Here is a 23,372-nt window from a genome sequence, read left to right on the forward strand (position 1 = left end):
TTGGGCCTTAATGAGTTTCAGCCTGTAACCAGTTCGATGTCATCCTATATCACTCGGTCCCATTACGTTTTCTAGCTCAATTCCTTTTACCCAATTTACTCGTTCCCTAAAATTTCTCCAAGATCATCTTCCCTAAAATCATGTCACCAGATCAATTGGATTCGTTTCCTAGACCTAAGCTTAAGAAATTTTGTGATGGAAATCAAGATCAAGAACAACAACAAATTTCAATTTGTTCATAATGGTAGCGACGGTGATGAAGAACATGAAATTCAGAAACTGAAATCTAAAGCGTTTCAGGTATGTATTCCTTCATAAAGGTTACTATAATTCATCTCCTAAATTCTCGATAAGCTTCAATTATATCAGAAACATACTATAATTTGTGAATAAAAATGTTGACCTCATAGAACACTTGATTGACTTTGAGCTTTGAATTCATTTAATGATTGTTAACTTAGATTGAAGCATCACGAAGCATTGCTGGAGGAAAATCTCTGTTCAATTTGAGCTGAGATAGATCAAAGAACTCTAAAAACTTCAATGAATTGTGTTTTCGGTTAAGAGATGAAATCAGTTGGATTTTCTTGTGATATTGATGTCGATATTCGAATCTGGAAGTTTACAAAGGTTTGATTTCTATTATTGATCACGAAGGTTAGCTTTATTTGTTGTAAGAATCATTAAACAAGAATATGAGAATTCAAGTTCATGAATGAAATTGATTATTTGATGATTATAATTGTTTCCTGTAGTAAAATAGAATTGTGAACCTGTTATAATTTCTAGTTATGATATTGTTGCTGTGAACTTGTGAGATGAATTTAAATTGTGATTTGAATTATAAAATTTGAATTTGTGGTTTGAAATATTGAGCAGGTGAGTGTCGATGGTTCTTTGATAGAATAGAAACAGAAGACAGAATTTGATAAATATATTGTTCGTTGGTGAGGTGATGTTACTTGGTATTGTTCGATAGACAGCAGGAAAACAATAGTAGCCGTAAAGATGATGATGGTGATCGGTTTGGTTGAGAGTTCGATGGTGTTGATGATTCTTGATGTGTTCTTGATAGTACCCGAAAATAAGAGTAACATCCATGTCATTCGAGATAGACCAAGAGTAACAGCAGTAGACCTTCGGATGAGGTGGTTTTTGGTTGCAGGTGCTTAAATGGGTGATGTTTGTGATATTTCTGTTTAATTCAATGGATTGAAGTCATTGTATTTGATATTTGATAATGATGATGAAACAACCGAATGACTTTTGTGTCTGAAATTTGATTCCCTTATTTGTTTTATAATGATATAGGGTCGACATTTTCTTCAATCAGGTACAGGGAAGAAAGAAATATAATAGAAGAGATTGAGACATAACAGAATCAAATTGTTGATTGAATCGTGACATCTAACTGAAATTGTATCTATATGATTTTATATATCATAAATTTTAATAATTAATAAATATAAGTATATTAAAAATGATAAAAATACTAATAATAATAATAATAGAATTATTATTATTATTATTATTATTAATATCAAGATAATGTTAATAATACTAAGAATAATGATAAATGTAATACAAAAAATGAAATAATAATTTTAAATAGAAATGATAATTCTTAGTAATAATAATAAAAATAATAATAATAATAATAATAATAATAATCATAATAAGGTCTATAATTATAATTTACTATTAATCAAAATAATAATGATGTTAATAATGATAACAATAATATTAGTAATATTAATAATAAATTAAATGTATCAAATTTTATATAATAAGTTTTAATATTAATAATACTATTAATATTGAATGTAATAATGTGACAACTATGCTGGTAATTATATTTAATAAAATATACAATATTATATTATGTGATAACATTTATTTAATATTTATATATTACAAGTAATTGTAAATTATATACATATTTATATATATTCATTTTAATAGTAACTTAATTATTATATTTATCATTTTACATTCTCAATTCCAATTGTTTAAAGTATATTTTATTAATTCAAATTATTATATATATACACTTTCATTATATATATATATATATATATATATATATATATATATATATATATATATATATATATATATATCTACATAATCATTTACACACAATTGTTCGTGAATCGTCGAGAGTAGTCAAGGAGTATTTGATTATATAAAAGTAGTTCAAAAATTTTGAGGTTCGGCTTTATAGAATTTGCTTATCGTGTCGAAATCATATTAAGATTAAGTTTAAATTTGATCGGAAATTTTCGGGTCGTCACAGTACCTACCCGTTAAAGAAATTTCGTCCCGAAATTTGATCGAGGTCGTCATGGCTAACAATAAGAATGTCTTCATGACTCATATGAGCTAATAAATAGATTTTTATTACCATTGAGTAATAAGGATAAAATAATTCGATTATTCGAAGAGTACGAATGAAGCTATCACAAAAGAGTGAAATAAATAATTGCATGTTTGTCTTAACCGGTGACGTAGTCACGGTTGATTTCCGAAATTCATGGAATTTAAAGAAGATCTTTGAAATCCATATAAGATTTGATTCATCGGTGATTAAGGAAATTAGAATCTTCTTTGGTTAAATGCGATGATCTGTCTCGATTGCTCTGTCTGCTTTTTCATTATAAATCTACCCTCTTTGTTTCCTTTATATTTTGAAGTTCCATACTTTTGTATTCTCTTCCCGACTTTAAGTCAAGCGAATAATGATCCAGAATTCGTAGGTCTGAAGTTTCGAATGAACATGACAAATGTTCTGAGAGAGATTGTAATAGCACAATCTTGATTGGTTAAATTACCAGAATTCAAGAGAGAAGATAGAACTATCTGGAAGATATATCCTTGATATGTTTGGAGATTAGGTAGAATGTAAGAGTCGTGTAACATGGCACATAATGACGTTATGATCTGTGAATCACCACGTTCCATTAGAAACTCAGCATGACTTACTGTAATATAATCACGTTGATCAAGTGTCAATATATTATACTAACTCATGCTTCAGTTCCCAACACTACTTCAAAAACATTCATATTTCAAAGTCTAAGTTTTCAGAGATTTAGAACTAAAACAGTTTTCTTTTATGATATAACACAGATAGCGCAGAGAGATATTTAAAATTGGAAAAGAATATTTATGAAGATATCTTCAGAAATATTGAGGATATTTACAATGAAAGATACAATGATATCTTAGAATTTCTAATATCGATGGATGATGATGGAGATTTGTCCGTAACGGTTTAGAGTCAGGAGCAAGGTATTCGATAATAACTTCAGTAGATACTGAATCATTTGGATTATTTAAAGGCAGGATTAGTCTTTGTGATTTGTTCATAGTCTCCTTCATGGTTTGCTTAATCCGTTTTCCAGTTCCAACATTTCTGAACTTTGCCAACATACTATTCCTTATCATCCAACTTCCGATGATTAAGGTCGTTTACGGTTGTCTACAGTTTCTGCTGCTTCATTCAGCTTTTCAATATTCCGAGTATTAATTCGTAGACTAGGTGCTTTTCAGAATGGAAGATCATAATTCTAAGAGATAAATGTTATATGTATACATATAACTATTAATGTAGAAACGCTGTGAGATTCAAAATACTGGTTGCTGATTCTCAGTAACCGGTATGACAATTCTCGTTATAAGATGCGGACGAGTATATGAAAATTAAGGATCAACAAAATTGTTGGTAAGTTTACTGCTAACGTAGTGGAATATAAACGATTCCCCAATAACGATGACGAAAGACAACTTATATATCGAGGTTATAATAAGGCTAATCCGAATGAAAGTCGATGTTGATTTGCTGGAACTGTGATAAAATTTGCTACCTTGAAAAGTGATTGCAAAGTTATTTTGGGTAATAACAATGCCAAAGGAGCTAACACAGACACTTGTTAAACGTTTACTCAGGTTCTGAGTGTTTCAGGTGCATAACTATATGCATCAATCTTTTCTTCCGTAGATGAAGCGCAGTTGGTTCATCCTCTCGATTGAGGTGTTTTCAAGAATCATGAAAGGTTTGAACGCAGATTGTAATCGTCAAGATACAAATGAGGTTTAAGATGAAATCAAGTGGCAAACTTGAAGAATTGTTTAGTTTCATATGTTATAATCAATATTTTAATTCATTTTTAATTGTCTAATGTTGGTAGTCCACAGTTAGTAATTCAATAATTCATATATAATATCCGAATTAATTAATATGTATCGTGACCCATTGTATACATGTCTCAGACTCGATCGCAACTCAAAGTATATATATTATTGTAGAATCAACCTCAACCCTGTATAGCTAACTCAAGCATTACTGCATATAGAGTGTCTATGGTTATTCCAAATAATATATATAGATGCGTCGATATGATATGTCAAAACCTTGTATACGTGTCCCGATATTTAAAGTGCGTAAAATAAATAACAAAAATTAAATGACGATAAATAAAATTACGAGAATATAAATTGCGATAAATAAATTGCGATAAATGAATTGCGATAAATAAAATGTAATCAGTTAGCTAGGAACAGTTAGCGTGGATTTTTAACAGCATTTCTCATAGTTAATTTGTTTGTTTCTAACAAATTTTATTTGTCTAATGTTTTCTTCATTATGCCACTTGTTGGATTCTGATAAGTCAAAATCCAAATATGAAATTGAATGAAAATGGTTATTCTGCGGTGAACGGATACGTGTATCGGTGGATGTAAGTAGGATAATAAATGACTGTTAAATCAGATTCGAAGAATGTACAGTGTAACTTATTAACGTGAAATGTAAATATTCCTCGGGTATTACCTACCCGTTAAAATATTTTCACCATTAACAGTTTGTACAAAAGAATTTTTAATTACAATTTTTATGAAAAAATATATATATATACATATATATTTTCTTCAGATGTAATCATGGATTTAATGAGTCAATATGATATTAAACTCATTTGATTTACCGTTAGAACTAGAATACATAATCTCTAAAACATTAGAGATTACATAATCGCCATGAAGAACGAAGATAATTGATGTAGAGCGATACGTAGAACGATGATTATACTCGAGGTACAGAATGAGATGTTGAGTCATGGATTGTTGATGGTACTGGTGCTGTTTATTGATGGTACTGTTGGTGCCGATGATGTTGCTGAAGCTGGTAAATTTTGCACTATATTCTCCAAATTGATTATTTGAGCGCGAAGTTCGTTGACTTCTTCGATTACTCCGGGATGATTGGCGATTATAACAAGCGGATGAATAAGGTTCGGAATTTGGGATATCATATAATCATTGCTAGATATCCTGGAAATGAGGCTGAAAATTGTGTTTCGGATAGGTTCACCGGTAAGTGCTTCAGGTTCTTGCCAAGAGGTGAATTTGGTTGGTGGAAAGGATCGCCTTCTTCGCGTCTCCATTGATTAAGTTGACTACGAACCCATCAGATGCATTGGGGATGGCTGATTAGTTGACTCATTCTGGCGACGCTGCTTCTGGAGCTGAGGTGAACATCCATGTTGGAATAGCTGCCGGATTCCGAAGAACTTGAACTAGTGGCGAGTTCCATTTCGTATGATTGAGTAAAGGATTTTTCGATAGGAAATGATTTCCGGCTATTGGATGGTATTCTAATTACATAGAATATCTATATATATAGAACAAAAGATTTAATAGATTACGGAGGAATTCACAAAATATACTAGGCAAAGTTTACAGTAACAGATACTCTAGGATATGAATTAGCAGATACGCTAAGATATGAATTTTGTCTATACACTATTCATGCAATCAATGCAGTAAGATGTGTCTAGACTAAGAATGATAAGCAAGTGTTTCCCTAAGAATGATAAGCAGGTAATTTTTGACACAAAATGATAAGCAAAACTTTTGACATGCAGACACGGTCGATGTCCAGACCCACTAATGCATCTAAACAACTATCAGTTAGACACACTAATGCAAGACCTGGTTTGCTAAGACCACCGCTCTGATACCAACTTTAATGACCCGTCCTAATCCATCTGGACGAATACCTTACATTTGGTTACATCGCGAGGTACTTGACCTCTATATGATATATTTTACAAACATTGCATTCGTTTTCAAAAGACAAACTTTCATTACATCGACAGTTGACGGCATGCATACCATTTCATAATATATCCAACTATAATTGACTTAGTAATAATCTTGATGAACTCGACGACTCGAATGCAACATCTTTTGAAATATGTCATGAATGACTCCAAGTAATATCTCTAATATGAGCAAATGCAAAGCGAAAAATTTCTTTAATACCTGAAAATAAACATGCTTTAAAGTGTCAACCAAAAGGTTGGTGAGTTCATTAGTTTATCATAAATAATCATTTCCGATAGTATAATAGACCACAAGATACTCATATTTCGAAAACAATTTGTGCAGGTCTGCTCACTGCTGGAAAATCATTCATACGATATATAAACACCTGGTAATCGACCTTAACAAGATGCATATAGAATATCCTCCGCATACCGGCATTCCGCACGGTCATGCAAAAGCATACAAACAGGCCACTCTTTTAAATATGATGGTTGTGTACACCTCATAAACAGATCATATCTTTTAAAGCTGGCAATTGTATACCTATTTCGAAGTACTAAAGCAGTTCAAATTCTCTGACTGGGGCTTGTGAGTGCCCATAGATCTATCTTTAGGATTCGCGTCAATTAGGAGCTTGGTTTCCTAATTCTTAGATTACCAGACTATAAAGGGGTGATATCCGGTGTACTCGTAACTCAATCGTAGAATGTTTTTAAGTACTTGTGTCTATTTCGTAAAACAGTTATAAAACAGCGCATGTAGTCCCAAAAAAATATATATTGCAAAAACATTTAAAAATGGAGTAATGAAACTCACTATACTGTATTTCGTAGTAAAAATACATATGATGTCATTGAACAAGCGTATGGTTGGCCTTGGATTCACGAACCTTAATTTTTTTTGTGTTTTTGTGTGGATATCGAACCAAGAACAGTATCCATTGGGTTTGCATAGATGGCCCGAGTTGTTAGGCCCAAAACAGAATTTAGGTAGTATAGTCCATGAGTTATCACTTGTTGGGCCTTAATGAGTTTCAGCCTGTAACCAGTTCGATGTCATCCTATATCACTCGGTCCCATTACATTTCCCAGCTCAATTCCTCTTACCCAATTTACTCGATCCCTAAAATTTCTCCAAGATCATCTTCCCTAAAATCATGTCACCAGATCAATTGGATTCATTTCCTAGACCTAAGCTTAAGAAATTTTGTGATGGAAATCAAGATCAAGAACAACAACAAATTTCAATTTGTTCAGAATGGTAGCAACGGTGATGAAGAACATGAAATTCAGAAACTGAAATCTAAAGCGTTTCAGGTATGTATTCCTTCACAAAGGTTACTATAATTCATCTCCTAAATTCTCGACAAGCTTCAATTATATCAGAAACATACTATAATTTGTGAATAAAAATGTTGACATCAAAGAACACTAGATTGACTTTGAGCTTTAAAATCATTTAATGAATGTTAACTTAGATTGAAGCATCACGAAGCATTGCTGGAGGAAAATCTCTGTTCAATTTGAGCTGAGATAGATCAAAGAACTCTAAAAACTTCAACGAATTGTGTTTTCGGTTAAGAGATGAAATCAGTTGGATTTTCTTGTGATATTGATGTCGATATTCGAATCCGGAAGTTCACAAAGGTTTAATTTCTATTATTGATCATGAAGGTTAGCTTTATTTGTTGTAAGAATCATTAAACAAGAATATGAGAATTCAAGTTCATGAATGAAATTGATTATTTGATGATTATAATTGTTTCCTGTAGTAAAATAGAATTGTGAACCTGTTATAATTTCTAGTATTTGAAGAAGCTGAAATCCTATGATATTGTTGCTGTGAACTTGTGAGATGAATTTAAATTGTGATTTGAATTATAAAATTTAAATTTGTGGTTTAAAATATTGAGCAGGTGAGTGTCGATGGTTCTTTGACAGAGTAGAAACAGAAGACAGAATTTGATAAATATATTGTTCGTTGGTGAGGTGATGTGACATGGTATTGTTCGATAGACTGCAGGAAAACAATAGTAGCAGTAAAGATGATGATGGTGATCGGTTTGGTTGAGAGTTCGATGGTGTTGATGATTCTTGATGTGTTCTTGATAGTAACCAAAAATAAGAGTAACATCCATGTCGTTCGAGATAGACCAAGATTAACAGCAGTGGACCTTCGGATGAGGTGGTTTTTAGTTGCTGGTGCTTAAATGGGTGATGTTTGTGATATTTCTGTTTAATTCAATGGATTGAAGTCATTGTATTTGATATTTGATAATGATAATGAAACAACCGAATGACTTTTGTGTCTGAAATGTGATTCCCTTGTTTATTTTATAATGATATAGGGTCGACATTTTCTTCAATCAGGTACAGGGAAGAAAGAAATATAATAGATGAGATAGAGACATAACAGAATCAAATTGTTGATTGAATCGTGACATCTAACTGAAATTGTATCTATATGATTTTATATATAAATTTTAATAATTAATAAAGATAAGTATATTAAAAATGATAAAAATACAAATAATAATAATAATAATAATAATAATAATAATAATAATAATAATAATAATAATAATAATAATAATAATAATAATAATAATAATAATAGAATTAGTATTATTATTATTATTAATAATAATATCAAAATAATGTTAATAATACTAAGAATAATGATAAATGTAATACAAAAAATGAAATAATAATTTTAAATAGAAATGATAATTCTTAGTAATAATAATAATAATAATAATCATAATAAGGTCTATAATTATAATTTACTATTAATCAAAATAATAATGATGTTAATAATGATAACAATAATATTAGTAATATTAATAATAAATTAAATGTATCAAATTTTATATAATAAGTTTTAATATTAATATTACTATTAATATTGAATGTAATAATGTGACAACTATGCTTGTAATTATATTTAATATAATATACAATATTATATTATGTGATAATATTTATTTAATATTTATATATTACAACTAATTGTAAATTTTATACATATTTATATATATTCATTTTAATAGTAACTTAATTATTCTATTTATCATTTTACATTCTTAATTCCAATTGTTTAAAGTATATTTTATTAATTCAAATTATTATATATATACACTTTCATTTATATATATATATATATATATATATATATATATATATATATATATATATATATATATATATATATATATATATATATACATAATTATTTACACACAATTGTTCGTGAATCGTCGGGAGTAGTCAAGGGGTATTTGATTATATAAAAGTAGTTCAAAAATTTTGAGGTTCGGCTTTACAGACTTTGTTTATCGTGTCGAAATCATATTAAGATTAAGTTTAAATTTGATCGGAAATTTTCGGGTCGTCACAATTAGCAACTACTTCGATGCTAGAATACTCCATCACTTTCTTCTCATTCGAGCTTTCCATTTCAATTTCTTCATCCACCTCCTCGTCACTCTGGTCGAGAGTTTTAAGTATAATTGGTTCGGAGAGTTCTTCTGGAACGAAGTCCTCTCTAGTCATTAAAATATCAAAATAAGGTGGGAGTGAAGATTGGGTTGGTGTGGAGTGGTTATTCTTCTTGTCTTCTACTTCTATCTTCTTCTCTTCATTCTCAGAATTGAAAGTGACTTTCCTAGTGGAGATGGTATTTACTTCGGCGTTCCCATCAGAAGGACATACAGACTCGTTGATCTTGAAAGTGACTTCTTCTCCACGGGCTCTCAAGGTGATAGTCCGTGAATAAACGTCAATGATCGCTTTGGCTGTATTCATGAAAGGCCTTCCAAAGATGATAGGGGTTTTCATGTCTTCTTTATAGTCCATAACCACAAAGTCAGTAGGAAAAAGGAATTTATCGACCTTAACCATGACGTTCTTAGCTATTCCCTTAGGATATCTAGTGGATTGGTCACCTAGCTGGATGCTCATTTTGGTAGGGTTAAGGTTTCTAAATTCGAGTCTCTGGAACAGTGAGTAGGGCATGAGATTGATGCTGGCAACAAGTTCAGCGAGAGAATAGATAGTACCAGTGTTGAGTCCCTAAAATAATTAAGGATTTAATCATGACAAAACTGTAATTTATTTGCACTAAAATGTTATGTACAGCCAGCACAAGTTTGTTCATGTATAGACAGCAGATATTACTGTGTCGAGTGTTTAGTTTGCTGCTTAGTCTGCCAGCACAAGGTAGATAATGTTCTTCAATCATCACAGGATGTATACTCAGCAATTCAAGAATATCAAGTGTCTCAGCAATGGAGAACCAGCACAGCTGGAATGCAGCTTACTACACAAGACAACTATGCTCTATTGAAAGGACCCGTTCATATACATTATAAACGATTCACAATAGTTGATTACATTGCGAGGTATTTGACCTCTATATGATACATTTTACAAACATTGCATTCATTTTTAAAAGACAATCTTTCTTTACATCGAAAATTGACAGGCATGCATACCATTTCATAATATCCACTATCCAACTATAAATTGATTTAATAATAATCTTTGATGAACTCAATGACTCGAATGCAACGTTCTTCGAAATATGCTATGAAAGACTCCAAGTAATATCTTTAAAATGAGCAAATGCACAGCGAAAGATTTCTTTAACACCTGAGAATAAACATGCTTTAAAGTGTCAACCAAAAGGTTGGTGAGTTCATTAGTTTATCATAATCATTTATTTCCATCATTTTAATAGACCACAAGAATTTCATTTCCAGTTCTCATAAATATACGTCCCATGCATAGAGATAAAAATAATCATTCATATGGTGAATACCTGGTAACCGACATTAACTAGATACATATAAGAATATCCCTTATCATTCCGGGATCCTCCTTCGGACATGATATAAATTTCGAAGTACTAAAGCATCTGGTACTTTGGATGAGGTTTGTTAGGCCCAATAGATCTATCTTTAGGATTCGCGTCAATTAGGGTGTCTGTTCCCTAATTCTTAGATTACCAGACTTTAATAAAAAGGGGCATATTCGATTTCGATAATTCAACCATAGAATGTAGTTTCAATTACTTGTACCTATTTCGTCAAACATTTATAAAAGCGCATGTATTCTCAGTCCCAAAAATATAAAGGGTAAAAAGGCAAATGAAACTCACCATACTGTATTTCGTAGTAAAAATACATATAACGTCATTGAACAAGTGCAAGGTTGGCCTCGGATTCACGAACCTAAATTAATTATATATATTTATGTGTTGGTCAATATTTGTCTAACAAATTAGGTCAAGTCATAGTGTACCACAATCCTAATGCTCGAGACTAATATGCAAAAGTCAACAAAAGTAAATTTGACTCAAAATAATTTCCAAAAATCTATACATGATTAATATATAGTTTAAATATCGTTGTTTTATATTTTTAAAAGATTTATTAGAGTAAATAATATAATTTATTTATTAATAAATAAAATTTTATATTAAATTTATATAATAAAATATACTTTTATATATATTAAGTAATAAAATTTATAGGGTTCATTTAATATCATAAAGATAATATGATAGGTATTATTAAAGTAAGTTATTACACGTAGTAAAATATGTTTGTATCACATATTTATTTGATAAAATAATATCTATAATGATAGTAAGTAAAAGTTGTATTATTTTGTAATAATAATTATTATTATAAAAATATCAATATTTATAATTACTAAGATGACATTAGATAAAACGATAATTCTAATTATGATAACTTTAATATTTACGATAATTTTTAATATTATCTTTAAAATAATAATTCTATTTAAAATAATAATAATAATGATATTTTATAGTAACAATGACATTTCTTTTAAAATGATAATTTTTGTTAAAATGATAGTTTTAATACTAACGATACTTTTAATAATAATAGTAATGATAAAAATAATAAGAACGATAATTTTATCTAAATCAATATCTTATAATATTTTAATTTCATCATGATACTCTTACCCATTATTTCCTAATCGTTTCGTTTAATAGCTTTTAATCGTCTTTTATATCGTGTTCATAATAATGATAATAATAGTAATCAAAATAATTAGGTGTTACAAATATTTGTTTTAATTACACTAATATTAATAATGATAGTTACTATAACATTATTAACGATAATACTAATAATTATCTTAATGATAATATAGTAATAATAATAATAACAATAACAATAACCATTTTTAAATAATGATATATATTTTAATAATGATAATAATAATAATAATACCAATAATAATAATAATTGGATAATAATAATAATACTAATTATAACTTTAACGATAATAACGATAGTAATAATAAAAAAAATAACAATTTTTAATGATAAATCCCTTTTATTGATAAAGATAATAATAATGATAATAATAAGATAAAACTAGAATGACGATAAAAATGACGATAATAATAATCATTTTTAATAAAAATATTGAAAATTCAATTGATTATAACTTCTAATCCGTTCATCGAAACCATTCGATATCTAAAGGAAAAGTTCTTAATTTTTCGCTAGCTTTCCAAGGACATGCATATCTTATACCTTATCTCAACCGCAAGTGTAACTAATTTAACATTCAACCTAACCTGTCTAAGGGCAATATCAAAAGTACAAGCATGCATAATCCTAAATACTCAAGCACTAGTCAGGGATACACTATTAGTATGTAAAAGTTAAATTATGAGTACTCACGTATCAATATTGAGATTCAATATTGCAGGAAAGGTAAGTAGATGCAACGGAAATGATAAACACTATATTGACCTCACGAGCATACCCATGAACCATACTCAATCACCTCCATAGCTATAACCCATAATTTCCTTAATCCTATCCCACTCGAAAAACAATTTCGAAATCACTCGGACAGCACTCCGTCGTAATATTTTATGTATACTAATAATATCTTGAAATAATACGGAGTAAATATATATATAAATCGATTGAGAGAGTTTAGAGAAAAATATTTTCAAGTTTCTATGAAATAATGAAACCTATTGAATTTTATTTATAATAGATTTTTGAATTATTAAAGTGAATTATTAAAGTATGAATTATTAAAGTGAATTATTAAAGTATGAATTATTAAAGTAAATTATTAAAGTTAAAGTAAAGTAAAAATAAAGTAAAGGTAAAGTTTAAGTATAGTAAAAGTATAAAACTATGTACGTATAATACGCGTATAAATATATATAATATTAATTTAAATCGTTATATATATAAAATAAAATATAAATATCGTTATCTTTATCATACTAGTTAAGTAATGAGTTATCAAAAGTGGTTCTAGATATTTATAAAATTTATATACGTTTTAATAATAAAGTTCTTTTTAAACTGAAAACGTTTTTGTACGTTTGAAACTAAATAGATCAATCGAGTCTTTATGAGATTCAATCTTCCACCATCCTTTGTCTAGTTCTCAATGATTGACAATTTGTTCTTATTTATAAATCACTTTACCATTTTCTGAATATTGTTAAAATGGAAAGATTTCTCAAATCAACGTGGGCCTTTCAACAGAGACTTGTAATCATAATTCAATATATCTGATAATTCAATCATTTGATCTTATCTTCTAATTCCATTGATAAACATTTTGAAACAGATACAATCATATAAAGTATTTAATCTAATATTTTGTTTACGTTTCAAGTTATAATATATATACACATATACATATATAATCATATTCGTTTAATGGTTCGTGAATCGTTGGAACTTGGTCGAGGTTGAATGAATGTATGAACATAGTTTAAAATTCTTGAAATTTAACTTAACAAATATTGCTTATCGTGTCGGAAACATATAAAGATTAAAGTTTAAATTTGGTTGGAAATTTCTGGGTTGTCACAGTACCTACCCGTTAAAGAAATTTCGTCCCGAAATTTGAGTGGAAAGGTCGTGAATGATAATAAGTATGTTTTCATGATGCATACGGGCTAAAAATTAGAGTTTTATCATCAGCGAATAATTTGGATAAACAATCCATTTATATGAAGAGTACGAATGAAGCTAACATAGAAGAGTGAAATGAGTAACTGTAGATTCATCTTATCATTTGACGTAGATATGATTGATTCCCATTTTTCAAGGGATTTGAAGAAAATCTTCTTAATAAGATTTGACTCTCCGGTAATCAAGGGAATTAGGATCCCCTTTAAATGCGATCGTCCATTTTAATTGTTCTGTCGGAGATTTTCTTATAAATTCACCTCCTTCGTTTCCTTACAACTCACACCTTCTGTTGATGCATTTTATGCAAGTCCCTAGACATCTACCTACGTCCATTGCAGGTACAACAGTTTACAGGCCACCATGATTGCTCGTTATTATCCTATACGTGTTTGTATGTGGTTACAGGAACTGCAGGAACGAGATTTAGATGTTTGACTATGTTAGACTTAGTTAGACGTACGAGTGAAGCCTCACTAGTATGGCTGACAGGCTCATACGCACGGTTGATGCTGAGCTAAGTCACAATTACAACCTAAATGAGAAGACACGAGTGAGTGATCACCCGTACGGCTGATGAAGCCAACTCGTACGTGTGATGAATGAATCGTATGGGTGAGTCAACATCAGGGGTATATAAAGTCTTATGTTCTTCATTTTAGGTTAAGCCTCTCATTTGTTACACACACTCAGATCTAGTGAGCTCCTCCAATTTTCTCTCAGTCCAAATCACCTAGGTGGTGAATAATAGCTCTAGGTGTGTATCTAATCACACTTGATTTAGTTGTGGTTTGACTAAATTAATCAAAAAAAAATTAACCTATTCACTAGAGGGTGTGATTCACTTATTCCGCCATTGTATGAGTTAAATCTGTTGATTTCTAAGTTCCTAGTCATGTTTCATCACCTTCTATTCTTTCCCCCTCAACTCATATTTTAAAGTATTCATCAATATGCTCCATCCAGTTCTGATTCTCGATATACTTCTAACTTTCATATCGGTCATTCTTCTTTTTCATCTACCGCCAGAAGAATCTATTTACTTCTACTATACTCTTGGGTTTATAGTGTTTCTAGTTCTCCTGTGTCTTTATATTGCTATATGCATCGATATATATGGTTTATAATTTCTGGTTTATCGTTGAGCTTTATATATTCTCTTATATTTCAAAGTCTTTGCTTCTGTCTTCTATAATCATTATCATTAACAGTTAATGCTCTCTTTTATTTGCTGCAATTTATACCCCAATTTTTATTTCGGAGTTTTGTCATTTTGTTTCTTCTTCTTGCGATTAAGCACCGCTTGTAATGGTCCAGAATTCACAGATATGAATTTCAGAATGAACATTGTTAATGTTCTAGGAAGGAAATTGTGATGGCACGATCTTGACTTGTCAAATTACTAGAATACCTTGGAAAAGGCCGAATCATCAAGAAATATTTTCTTGATATTTTAGAGGTTAAATAGAATACAAGAGTCGTATAACATGGCACATGATGATATTATGATCTGTGAATCATCACGTTCCATTTAGAAACTCAGCATGACTTACTGTAATATAATCACGTTGATCAAGTGTCATTATATTATACTAATTCATGCTTCAGTTCCCAACACTACTTCAAAATATTCCTATTTTAAACTTGAATGTTTCAGAATCTAGAAACTAAAATAGTTTCTTTTATGATGTAATACAGATAGTGCGAAGAGGTAAATGATTTCAAATAAGAAAAATTAAGAAAATATCTTCAGAAATATGGTGGATATTTATAATGAAAGATATGATGATATTTTAGAATTTCTAATATCAGAGGATGATGAAGAATATTGTCCGCAGGGGTTTAGAGTCAGGAGCAAGGTATTCGTTAATGACTTCAGCAGGTACTGAATCATTTGGATCCTTTGAAGTCAGGTTCAGTCTTTGTAATTTGTCCAAAGCCTCCTTCCTACTTTGCTCAATCCGTTTTCCAGTTCCAAAACTTCTCTTTTTCTGCGCTTTACCAGCACACTTCATCATTATCATTTAGCTTTTACCGTTTAAAGTCGTTTTTAGTTTTTGTTGCTTCATCAGCATTTTTTCCATTTTCGGAGAACCAATTCTTAGTTCGGAGTGTTTTTCAGAAACTTCACATTCAAATTAAGTCCAGAAGATAGACGTTATATATACACATATAACTGTTGGCGTAGACATGCTGCGAGATTTCAAAATACTGATTGCTAATTCCCAATGATTCGTATGGCAATTCTCATTACAAGATGCGAATGAGTAAATGATGGGGTTTCAATAAATAATTATAATGACTTTTTGGAGAAAGTCAAAGGGTAATGAAGTTGTTGGTACATCTGCTAATAATGTGGTGGATTGTAAAAGGTTCCTTGGTAACGATGGTGTATATCTCAAGGTTATAATAAGGTTAGTCTGACTGAAAAGTCGAAGTTGACTTGCTGGAGCTGTGACAAAACTGGCTACTTTGAATAGGAGTCGCAAAGTTATTTTTGCTAATAAATGCCAAAGAATCTGTCGCGGATACGTTGTTTAAACTTTTACTTTGGTTTCAAGAGTTTTTCGGGTACATAACTGTGGGTAGCATGTGGTTGGATCATCATCTCGATTGCTTATCATTCGAAGTGTCTTCAGAAATTTTCGAAGGGTTTGAACACAGATTGTAATCGTTAACATACATTTGATGTTCTAACACAGTTTTGAAGTCAAAATATAGCTTGTGAGAGATGTAAGGATCTAAGAGTGATGATTTTGGTCATATCTCGAGTTGAATTTTGAGATTTCAAAATCAGAATATGTAATTAAATTTTGAATGAGTATGGTTGTTTTGATTTCTATAAAAGAATGTATATTGTTGTGAAAGTAGGGAGTATAATGGATAATTTGCTGAATCAGATTCGAAGAATGTAATATATTATTTGTGAATTTATATATCTCTCGGGTATTACCTACCCGTTAAAAAAAAATTTCACAATTAATATTTTGTACAAAAGAATTTTATTACAGTCTTTATGAAAATATATATATGTATATTTTCTTCAGATGTAACATAGATTTAATGAGTTAATGTTAAATTAAACTCATTTGATTTACGGTTGAAACTAGAATTTAATAATCCCTAAAGGCTTTAAAAAGTACATAACTTTTACGCAGTATTTCTTTAATGACATTGAAATTATGAATCAATACTTCGTTATTTGTTGATGTATGATGTTCGGTTCGTGGAATTCTTGTGAATTTCGCAAAGTATGAATGATGTTATCTGAAAAGTTTCGGGTACATCGATGATGAAAGTGTAAAATCAAATATATACTTGATTTATTATGAATTGGAATTTGTTGAATTGCGACAGAGATTGTAGTTAACGCTGGTTAAGTTGCGGCCGAAGGACGTACATTATTGCATATTTGTAATATGAATTAACCGAGTAGTTAAGATTCACACACAATAGTTTAGCACGGAAAGATTTATTTCAAAAAATATATATATATATAATATACATATAATTTCTTGAGAGGGAATGAGTTAATTCTTCATAACTCGTTGATAGTAATAATAAAAAAATAACAATTTTTAATGATAAATCCCTTTTATTGATAAAGATAATAATAATGATAATAATAAGATAAAACTAGAACGACGATAAAAACGATGATAATAATAATCATTTTTAATAAAAATATCGAAAATTCAATTGATTATAACTTCTAATCCGTTCATCGAAACCATTCGATATCTAAAGGAAAAGTTCTTAATTTTTCGCTAGCTTTCCAAGGACATGCATATCTTATACCTTATCTCAACCGCAAGTGTAACTAATTCAACATTCAACCTAACCTGTCTAAGGGCAATATCAAAAGTACAAGCATGCATAATCCTAAATACTCGAGCACTAGTTAGGGATACACTATTAGTATGTAAAAGTTAAATTATGAGTACTCACGTATCAATATTGAGATTCAATATTACAGGAAAGGTACGTAGACGCAACGGAAATGATAAACACTATATTGACCTCACGAGCATACCCATGAACCATACTCAATCACCTCCATAGCTATAACCCATAATTTCCTTAATCCTATCCCACTCGAAAAACAATTTCGAAATCACTCGGACAGCACTCCGTCGTAATATTTTATGTATACTAATAATATCTTGAAATAATACGGAGTAAATATATATATATATAAATCGATTGAGAGAGTTTAGAGAAAAATATTTTCAAGTTTCTATGAAATAATGAAACCTATTGAATTCTATTTGTAATAGATTTTTGAATTATTAAAGTGAATTATTAAAGTATGAATTATTAAAGTGAATTATTAAAGTATGAATTATTAAAGTGAATTATTAAAGTATGAATTATTAAAGTAAATTATTAAAGTATGAATTATTAAAGTGAATTATTAAAGTATGAATTATTAAAGTAAATTATTAAAGTTAAAGTAAAATAAAGTAAAGGTAAAGTTTAAGTATATTAAAAGTATAAAACTATGTACGTATAATACGCGTATAAATATATATAATATTAATTTAAATTGTTATATATATAAAATAAAATATAAATATCGTTATCTTTATCATACTAGTTAAGTAATGAGTTATCAAAAGTGGTTCTAGATATTTATAAAAGTTATATACGTTTTAATAATAAAGTTCTTTTTAAACTGAAAACGTTTTTGTACGTTTGAAACTAAATAGATCAATCGAGTCTTTATGAGATTCAATCTTCCACTATCCTTTGTCTAGTTCTCAATGATTGACAATTTGTTCTTATTTATAAATCACTTTACCATTTTTCGAATATTGTTAAAATGGAAAGATTTCACAAATCAACGTGGGACTTTCAATAGAGACTTGTAATCATAATTCAATATATCTGATAATTCAATCATTTGATCTTATCTTCTAATTCCATTGATAAACATTTTGAAACAGATACAATCATATAAAGTATTTAATCTAATATTTTGTTTACGTTTCAAGTTATAATATATATACACATATACATATATAATCATTTTCGTTTAATGGTTCGTGAATCGTTGGAACTTGGTCGAGGTTGAATGAATGTATGAACATAGTTTTAAAATTCTTGAAATTTAACTTAACAAATATTGCTTATCGTGTCGGAAACATATAAAGATTAAAGTTTAAATTTGGTTGGAAATTTCCGGGTTGTCACATATATTACAAGCATAGTGGTTTCTTGAGTGGCATACATAAATTTTACTATTCAACAGAAGTCAAAGACAAAGTTGAACAGAAAAGGACACGCGTCGGCGGCTGACAAGTGACCTTACAAGACCACATAGGAATGCATAAGTTTAACGCATGTGCAGACATGTGTTATACTTTGTCAACGCCTAAGGAACATAACATTCTATTTGTTTAAACAAATAGTGGTGCCAAACCGAATTGGAGTGTTCCTGCAAATAGCTACCAAAGAGGAAAGAGGAGAGCACGCTCTCTGATGCAGTTGTCTCCACAAGTACAGACATCCTATGTACCAGTAGACAATGGAACAATTACACGGTTAATAGGACTACTATAAATTATTGTATCCACTATTGTAATAATTAGTGGTATGGGTTTATTTATTTAGAGTCCAAAATGTGTAATAGCTTAGAACACACTCTGTAGCTATACTTAGGTAAATTTGCATCAACCAACTATCATTCTGCCAAGGATAGTTGTAATTCTTTGTGATCTAATTAATAAAGAATAACCGTTGAAAAATTACCTTTGACTCTATTTAATTTACTTGCTTGAATACTAAATTGTGTTTAACTATTAAGTTAATTAAAAGAATTGTATTCACCCCCTCTACAATATTCCTGTTCTTTATCAAGGGACCAACAACCAGATTGGTAGATAGAACAAGGAAGGGTAAATCATCCGGTATCCCCTAGTTTTTCAGGAAGAGTATTTAAGATAATGGCTGAACAATCCATGCTCAGCGGGACATTGGGTACTTCGGGTACCTTATTCTTGGTTGATAGGAGTTTCCCAAAATACTTCATACTATGAGGATTTTTAGACACAGTGTCCAAAAATTTACCGTCAAGCTTGAAAGATTTCATCTTGTTATGTCTTTGCTTGAGATGACCCGGGAATGGAATGGGTGTTTTCCCAGTAGGTTTAGGTGATGACTCAATGACTACTATCGAATGGGTATTAGTTAGTTTCTTCTCCTTAGAAGAAACTGAAGGTTGGCTATGTGCCACCTTTGAGTCATTTTTAGGACTACCTAGAGAATCGAGACGTTGATTTAGCTGGCTTATTTGATTTTCAAGACTACTCAAGTGATTAGTCATGACTAAGTCAGTTTCATCTTGTCTTGATGTGATCATTTTGATGATTCGCAGCAGGACATCGTCTGAACTTGTCTCTGGTGGGGTAGTGGCTTTAGTGGGTGGGTTGTGTGGATGAGCTAGGATCTTATCAGAGTAGACAACAGAGTCCTCACATTCAGCCTCGTATACCTTGGCCGGATGTGGGTCAGTACAATTCTGACATAATTGCACTTGAGACACATGTTGCAGGAGTTTCTTTAGCTCTCCAACTTCTTTAGTGAGGTTTTCTATTTAGTCAGAGTGAAATTTGATGGTTTTATTTTTGATAGGATCGGAGGTAGAAAGCGGTGTTGCTAATGAAATGTGCTCTTCCGTGTTCCAACCGTGATGGTGCATAGTCATCTCCTCGATCAATCTCCAGGCCTCGTCAACAGTGAAGTTCATGAAGTTACCATGAGAAACAACATCAAGAGTAGACTTGTTGTTCTGATTCAGACCTTTGTAGAAGGTCAAAATTTGATCAGAGCTCTCAAGACGGTGGTTTGGGCATCTTCGAAGCAAATGTTTGAATCTTTCCCATGCAGTGTAGAGTGATTCATCGTATGCTTGTTGAAAGTTTACGATATCATTCCTAAGTCTGATTTGTTTTGATGGGGGAAAGTACTTGATTAAGAAAGTTGTTGCAATTTCTTCACATGAGGTGATAGAGTTGGGTTCTAAACCCTTGAACCAGGTTTTTGCATGAAGAGTTAAGGAATAGGGGAACAGATACAGACGAACTACATCTTGTTCAACCCAGTTTTGCTTATATGAGTTGGATAAGGATAGGAATCTATCTAAGTGAGAGTTGGGATTGTCAATTGGTAAGCCATGAAATAGACAGTGATTCTGAATGAGTTGTATGATGCTATGCTTAAGCACAAAAGATGCTCCATTAACCTCTGGATAGAGTATCGGTCCTCCTCGTCCTTCTAACGTGGGTTTGGTGATGTCAGCGAGAGTGACACGTGCGACCATCGTGGAACTATCGGTAGGTAAGTGTGGATCTCGTCGGATGGGTACAATGTATGATATTAGATAGAAGAAAGGATGTGTCAGAAGAATTCTTAGCGGTCTAAGTAGGTTAAACCATCCTAAAGATTCACTAATAAGGAAGTCCATTTTAAATGTTTTAGTTAATCTAAATTAAGCTAATATTATCTAACCTAACTAAAATAAACTAGTAACTTCTGACAAAGCTAGTCTTAGTCAAAAGGGTCTCTTAAAAACTAACTAATCTAAACAGGCTCCAAATCATACTACCGCTCCCCGACAGCGGCGCCAAAAATTTACTACTCCTATGATATGCCCGAATCAGACGGTTTATTTATGCAGTGTCGTTAGGTCACAAAACGCCAATTCAGGATATCAACAGAAGAAGTTGATTGTTTAATTTATATATGCTGGGCCTAAATCTATTATTCCTTCCTATGGGTTAGCAAGGGCAAATATGACCTAGGGTCGTTCCTTGAGCGGTCGAATTTGAAGTGGATATTTTTCAGATAATTTAGTAATTAAGATTTGATTTGTACACAATTTAGTATCCAAGACTAGTGGCCAGGTACACCTTGTGTGGAGAGGCAGGATCCTTTTGGTCCCAATAAATTGGCGACTGTTCGGAAAATCCAACAACCAAGACCAACCGGTTTATTCTAGACACCACTTTATCTGGAATATCAAATCATGTAAGGGCAATAGTTGAGTTAAATAGTTTATATAATTGTAATTAAGATATTAAAGCAATATAATTAAAATAAGCTAGCTAGCATGCAACAGCTAAGGATAGAGAAGACGTGGTTCACCATGATTTAAGATAACGTAGTGTCGGGATGATTATGAGACACTCCTTGGATAGATATACCTTGGTGTGAATACTAGATTCTCTACTAAGCGGTTTCCTGGTTAGCATGTCACGAGGAACTAGGCTTTGAAGATTCTGATCGGATGGACTATACTCAACTCCCGACGCTTTATCCGGTTTAAGGATAAGCGGCCCATCTTGGATGCAGTGCATACCTTGGGCGCACAAATAAAGTAGCATAGCCATATATATAGAATATTCAACCTTTCTTAACACCTTAGTGTATCACCCAAGTGAGTGGTTATGATTGTTTCAAATTCCTTTTCGTCAATGGTTTGGTAAAATCTAAGGGTTTGTAGACAAATTAGAACATCTAATAGTTCTCAGTCATCCTTAAAGATTTATAGGCTTAGTTTGTATTGTAGTGCGTTAGACTCCCATTTATGACTTAACCCAGCCCTTACTTCAATCTACCCAATAAATCCCTTAGTTATCCACCATGTACTAGACTTAAAGTGGTTCCATAGCTTCTAAACTTGACCATGCCCAAGTGGTCCTATAGTACATCAACACTGTACTCTACTGTTGCAACAATATTTCCTCGAGTCTTATACTCTTGACCAATGTCTTAATTTGGTCCTACGATAATTCCCCATGTACTTTATAGTATTTTCGATGGGTTCATACCTTGACCAATGTATAAACACAGATAATTAATTACCTTTATAATGTCGACTTTATAAAAGGTTTTAATCACGTTTATTGGTGGAAGGACAATAGTAACGAGGTTTAATGTCATAGACAGAAAGTAACTACGAAACGATAATCATCCCTAACTAACATTATTAAATCATGGCAAACAATCAAGTAATTACTCACACATCATGGCAACAAGCATTTCAAATATTAATAAATCACAAACATCCAACCAGAATATTATAATAAATTAATAAAAGAAAGGATAGATGTTACCGAATAATGTCAGCATAATAACACTTGTATTTCTTCATAATATCCATAGTGTTACAATGCTCGATAGCTTCTACTACTAACTACATACTATTCTCCTATTGATCACTAGAGAGCGACAATAGAGAGATAATTATTTTCCTAATCTTTGTATTTTTCTC

The 23,372-nt window shown here is 30.9% G+C and overlaps 1 non-coding gene across 1 annotated transcript; it reads left to right on the top strand.

Annotated features, from left to right (window-relative positions):
- Nucleotides 1–20,934: 20,934 nt before the first annotated feature.
- LOC139874077 (small nucleolar RNA R71) lies at nucleotides 20,935–21,041 on the top strand. The gene has a single exon (XR_011767780.1). It is a non-coding gene; the product is annotated as a small nucleolar RNA R71 (small nucleolar RNA).
- The last annotated feature ends 2,331 nt before the right edge of the window (nucleotides 21,042–23,372 follow it).

This window comes from Rutidosis leptorrhynchoides, chromosome 10, assembly GCF_046630445.1.
Source record: "Rutidosis leptorrhynchoides isolate AG116_Rl617_1_P2 chromosome 10, CSIRO_AGI_Rlap_v1, whole genome shotgun sequence".
Lineage (NCBI taxonomy): Eukaryota > Viridiplantae > Streptophyta > Magnoliopsida > Asterales > Asteraceae > Rutidosis > Rutidosis leptorrhynchoides.